Source organism: Leptonychotes weddellii, chromosome 13 (assembly GCF_054177405.1).
Source record: "Leptonychotes weddellii isolate Sample4059 chromosome 13, ASM5417740v2, whole genome shotgun sequence".
Taxonomy (NCBI): domain Eukaryota; kingdom Metazoa; phylum Chordata; class Mammalia; order Carnivora; family Phocidae; genus Leptonychotes; species Leptonychotes weddellii.
Genome location: NC_138381.1, coordinates 7,894,761 through 7,900,041, shown reverse-complemented (window position 1 = coordinate 7,900,041; position 5,281 = coordinate 7,894,761). Strand labels below are relative to the sequence as shown.

The window sequence follows — 5,281 nt, the reverse complement described above, 5'->3', positions numbered from 1 at the left end:
AAAAGACATGTATCATATGATCTCACTGATATGAAGAATTCTTTTTTTTTTTTTTTTAAAGATTTTATTTATTTATTTGACAGAGAGAGAGACAGCGAGAGCAGGAACACAAGCAGGGGGAGTGGGAGAACGAGAAGCAGGCTTCCTGCCGAGCAGGGAGCCCGATGTGGGACTCGATCCCAGGACTCTGGGATCATGACCTGAGCCGAAGGCAGACACTTAATGACTGAGCCACCCAGGTGCCCTGATATGAGGAATTCTTAATCTCAGGAATCAAACTGAGGGTTGCTGGAGTGGTGGGGGGAGGGATGGGGTGACTGGGTGATAGACACTGGGGAGGGTATGTGCTATGGTGAGCACTGTGAATTTGTAGGACTGTTAAATCACAGACCTGTACCTCTGAAACAAATAATACATTGTATGTGAAGAAGAAGAAGAGGAAGATGAAGAGGAAGAAGAAGAAAAAAGCAGGAAGGGAAAAATGAAGGAGGGGAAATCAGAGGGGGAGACGAACCATGAAAGACTATGGACTCTGAGAAACAAACTGAGGGTTCTAGAGGGGAGGGGGGTGGGGGGATGGGTTAGCCTGGTGATGGGTACGTACTACATGGAGCACTGGGTGTTATACGCAAACAATGAATCATGGAACACTACATCAAAAACTAATGATGTAACGTATGGTGATTAACATAACATAATAAAATAAAATAAAATAGGGCAGAAGACATATACAGACATTTCTCCAAAGATACATACAGATGGTCAACAGACACATGAAAAGATGTTCATCATCACTCATCATCAGGGAAATGCAAATCAAAATCACAATGAGATACCATCTCACACCTGTCAAAATGGCCAAACTCAAAAACAGAAGAAACAACAAGTATTGGCAAGGCTGTGAGAAAAAGGAACTCCTGGGCACTGTTGGTGGGAATGAGAACTGATGCAGCCACTTGGAAAACAGTATTGGTAATTAAATATATTATCCATATTTATATTATATTATCCAATAAATTAAAGTATAATTAAAAAGAATTACCATAGGATCCAGTAATTCTACTACTATTCACCCAAAGAATATGGAAACACTAATCTAAAAAGATATATACACCCCTCTATTTATTAAAGCATTATTTACAATTGCCAAGATATGGAAGCAACTCCACGTATGTTCATTCATAAGTGAAAAGATAAAACAAGTGGTAGTATATATACATAATGGGATTTTATTCGGCCATAAAACGGATGAGATTTGCCATTCACAGCAACATGAATGGACCAAGAGGGTATTTGTGCTAAGTGAAGTAAGTCAAAAGCAAATACTATATGATTTCACTTATAGGTGGAATCTAAATGAATGCACAAAAAGCAGAATCAGACTTATAAATAAAGAGAAGGGTTGGTTGCCAGAGGGGAGGCAAGTAGGGGGATGGGCAAAATGGGTGAAGGAGAGTTGGAAATACAGGCTTCCTGTTATGCAACACGTCACAGATATAAAAGATATAGCATAGGGGATATAGTTAATTGTGTTGTGATAGCGTTGTATGGTGCCAGATGGGAGCTATACTTGGGGTGAGCATAGCCTAACATATAGAGGATTGAATCACTATGTTGGATACCAGAAACTAATGTGGCATTGGGATCAACTATACTCAATGTTAAAAAAAAAAATTTTTTTTTAAAGAATATCACCGAAAAACCGAATTTGTTTTTAAAAGGATTCTCTCATTTCAATCATTGTAAGTCAAACATTTTCTGCTTTGCTTTCAGCTTGATGATTTCCTGAATCAGATCTATAAGCTCCAGGGAACTCGAGATGAACAGAGACAAATGAAAACTTGGAAAGCAAACCCAGGCACTTACAAATTATTTCAGAAAATACGTTGATTTCAAGAATGAACCCTTCGGGGTGCCTGGGTGGCTCAGTTGGTTGGGCGTCTACCTTCGGCTCAGGTCATGGGATCAAGCTCCACATCGGGCTCCCTGCTCAGTGGGGAAACTGCTTCTCCCTCTCCCTCTGTCTTTCCCCACTGCTTGTGCTTGCTCTCTTTCTCTCTGTCAAATAAATACATAAAATCTAAAAAAAAAAAAAAAAAACCCTTAGATAAGAAAATACTGCTATCTTTTTTCCCATATTTTCTTATATATCAATAACATTTTCATTAGTTAGAAATATTAATGAAAGAAACTCAAAGTCACTTGATATTTCAATTGATGGACTTTTTAAAAAAAGATTTATTTGAGAGAGAGAGAGCACAAGCAGAGGGAAGAGGCAAAGGGAGAGGGAGAAGCAGGCTCCCGTGACTTGAGCCGAAGGCAGACACTTAACTGACTGAGCCACCCAGGCGCCCTGAATTGATGGACTTCTTAGCCTTTATTATTTTTTGTCCAATAAATGTTTCATGTTATGGTAAACACAATTTAAATGTCATTTAAAAACTAGTTCTAAAAGGTGTAAAATTTCTGAAAGGCAAAAGGATCTTCAGGGCAAAAGTAGGCAGAGGTGTCAAACAACATGATCTGTATTATAAGGAGACTGACAGAGCAAGCTAAGATTTACACTCATATTGATACAAATACTCTCAGAAAAGTAATAGATCACCTGTGATTAAAGCTATGGAAAAGCTATAAGTACCTCTGAGAAACTAAGAAGGCTTCTGGCTTTTATCTGGACCGTCATTTTGCAGTAAAATCATAGAAAAGTCCACCAGTGTTGAAAAGTATTTTATCTAGGTATAAATCAGGCTGCAATAAAGCTGTGATATCCCTGTGAGTGGTATGAACAAAATATGAACTTTTACTTAGAGGAATAGGTCTTTAAAATGTTTTTATATAGTATAGTTAACTACTTTATATTTAAGTTTAGTTTTTAAGATAAAGAAATTTACTTTAAAAAATCCCACTATGGAATCCTAGATAGCTACTTCCAAATGAAGCAGACTTGTAAAATGTAACAATAAATAATATACATGGTGTTTATCTCTCAATTAGTGGGGAAAAAATGAAACTTACTAATTGATTAGTGAATAAAGCTTACTTTTGTCTGACGAATTAGCTGTCTCTGTGTTTTGTTCACCCATCCTTCCCTTTTATCCCTGTTTCTTTCTCTAATGTTGGGGAAGGTATGACTAAGGGAGACTCTGAGATCTGGGGCAAAGAAGCCAGCTGTCAGCCTTATGCTGGCCCTTAAGCATGCACTGGTGGGTATTTGTTGGTCTGTATGGTGGGATCTAGTCCATTTTGTCCCTGGATGCTCTGAAGCACTGTGATGCTGAAATGTGAACTCTCTTCTTTTTGCTCAACATTCGTCTTTCTAAACTGGCCCCATCTTGGCTCTTTCTGGTACAACTTGAGTTGTATCCCAGCACATCCCCTATGAACCAACAGACTGAGTGATTCATACAATGGAACCTTCAGTGTGGGCCCCAGGATGGGCTCTCCTTTCAGCCACAACCCCTATGAGAACTGAATGCAGTTTTGAGAAGTTAAATATTAGCACCTCCCTCTGCCTGACCACGTTTCTCAGTTTTTCTGTAGTTGTGTCCCAGGTGAATATGGGACAACATGAGCTATCTTCCTCCTGAGATCCCAGATGCTTGTAAAAAACAAGAGTCTCCCCACCTCCCTCCCTCAATTCAGATTTATGTTCTGTAGCAGTTCCTTGCACACAATCCATACTGAAGCACATAAAGGAGAACTGAAAAAACTTTTCTTAAAATTGGGTTCCCAGAGCTAAAAAGAAGTGGGCTTTTCTATCCTCATTATATCATGTCCTTTTTTTACTCTAAAGCTCAACTATTGTGATAGGCAGATGAGGCAGCAATCTAGGATCTCAATACAGACTCTTATTGACAGCTACCACTTACAGGGCTACTGTATGCAAAGCATTATTCTAGGTGCTTCATATAGGTCAACTCATTTAATCTCCACAAGAGTTATGTGATGGGGCCTGTTATTATCCTCATGAACCAAATGAAGAAATGGAGGTACAGTTGGTTAAGTGGACAGGATTGTGGAAGAAAGCACACCCAGCTTTCTGGGTAAATCCTCCTCAGGACTGGGATTTGCATAGTGGACATTTGGTTTGTCCAGGTAATGGTTTTGGACTGTCAGTTGCCTCAATGATTTCCTTACTAAATGTTGGGAACAAAATTTTTGTTTTAATTCTAGCTTGCTATGCAGCAAATTAGTCCAAAACTCAGTGGCTGGAACAGCAGTGATTTCTCACTGTTCAGGTTTTGGTGGGTAGACTGTGCTGAAAAGTTGGTTTTCCCTGTGTGATATTGGTCTGTGGTTACATTGAACCGGGAGTCTGACTGTGGCTGGGATGTCCAAGATGGCCTCACTCAGATCCCTGGAGGGGCTGGGGTTTCTGTGGCCCAGGCATTTTCCCCCATGTCGTTCATTTCTCACCACTCGGTAGCACAGTCTGTGCTTCTTAAATGGTAGCTAGTTCCCAAGAGGTAGCATGATTGCAGCTTTATACTCTAGGCTCTTGCTTGCCCGCATACTCATCCTTCTTTCAAAGAAAGGGTCAAGTTTGCTGTCAATTAGCTCTTCTCCCACAGCCTCACCATAGAATATTGGGAAAGTAGAGGCCTCTTTTCATTTTTAACTCTTTATTTTAATTCAACCTGGTGGTGATTTTCCTGGTAGTACCCCCTTTAAACCCTTAAGAGTTTTATATGAACCTTATCAGTACTTACTACAGCTATGTCCCACAAACCATAGCTACCGTCCTTTTGAGACAGATTTCTCTCTTCTTGGTGCTTGTCAGGCTGCTATACATAATACTCTTAAGATTTTTATATTCTTTGTCTACCTATGAACTGCTATTAAGGCCTGCCTTAAGTCTTTTTTAGTTCTTAATAAAAGGTGTTATTGTCAATTTGATTTTATCTGCACCTGGAGACAATCTTACTTTGAGACTCCCTTCTCTATTTCCTGTAAAATCTGCATGAAAACTAAATCAATGTTTAGCTTGTTTTTCCTCATACAACTGCTTATCATACATGGCTAACAGAAGACATTTGTCACTTTAACATTCTTCCTGGAAATCTTGTTAGTTAGGCTCACAAGTTTGGTACACGGTGTTAGATTTTCCATGTTCTCACAGGTAACACGACCGCTAATGGTTACAACCATGCATTACACTGAGTCTCCTTTTCTCCAGCCTCCAGTAACAATCTTGTCCCCAATCTTGCAGCCATCACCGACAATCTCTTTGCTGTCCTTTTGGCATTTACTTTTCCATGGTCCCTAATCCAATGCCACCGAT

At 39.5% G+C, this 5,281-nt stretch overlaps 1 long non-coding RNA gene across 1 annotated transcript in view; it reads left to right on the top strand.

Moving 5' to 3' along the window:
• Window positions 1-4,013, top strand: part of LOC145716677 (uncharacterized) — a 41,769-nt gene extending 37,756 nt beyond the window's left edge. Inside the window, exon 5 of the long non-coding RNA XR_014139474.1 lies at window positions 1,774-4,013. This is a non-coding gene — a long non-coding RNA (uncharacterized LOC145716677). The remainder of the gene's footprint in view (window positions 1-1,773) is intronic.
• Window positions 4,014-5,281: the final 1,268 nt, after the last annotated feature.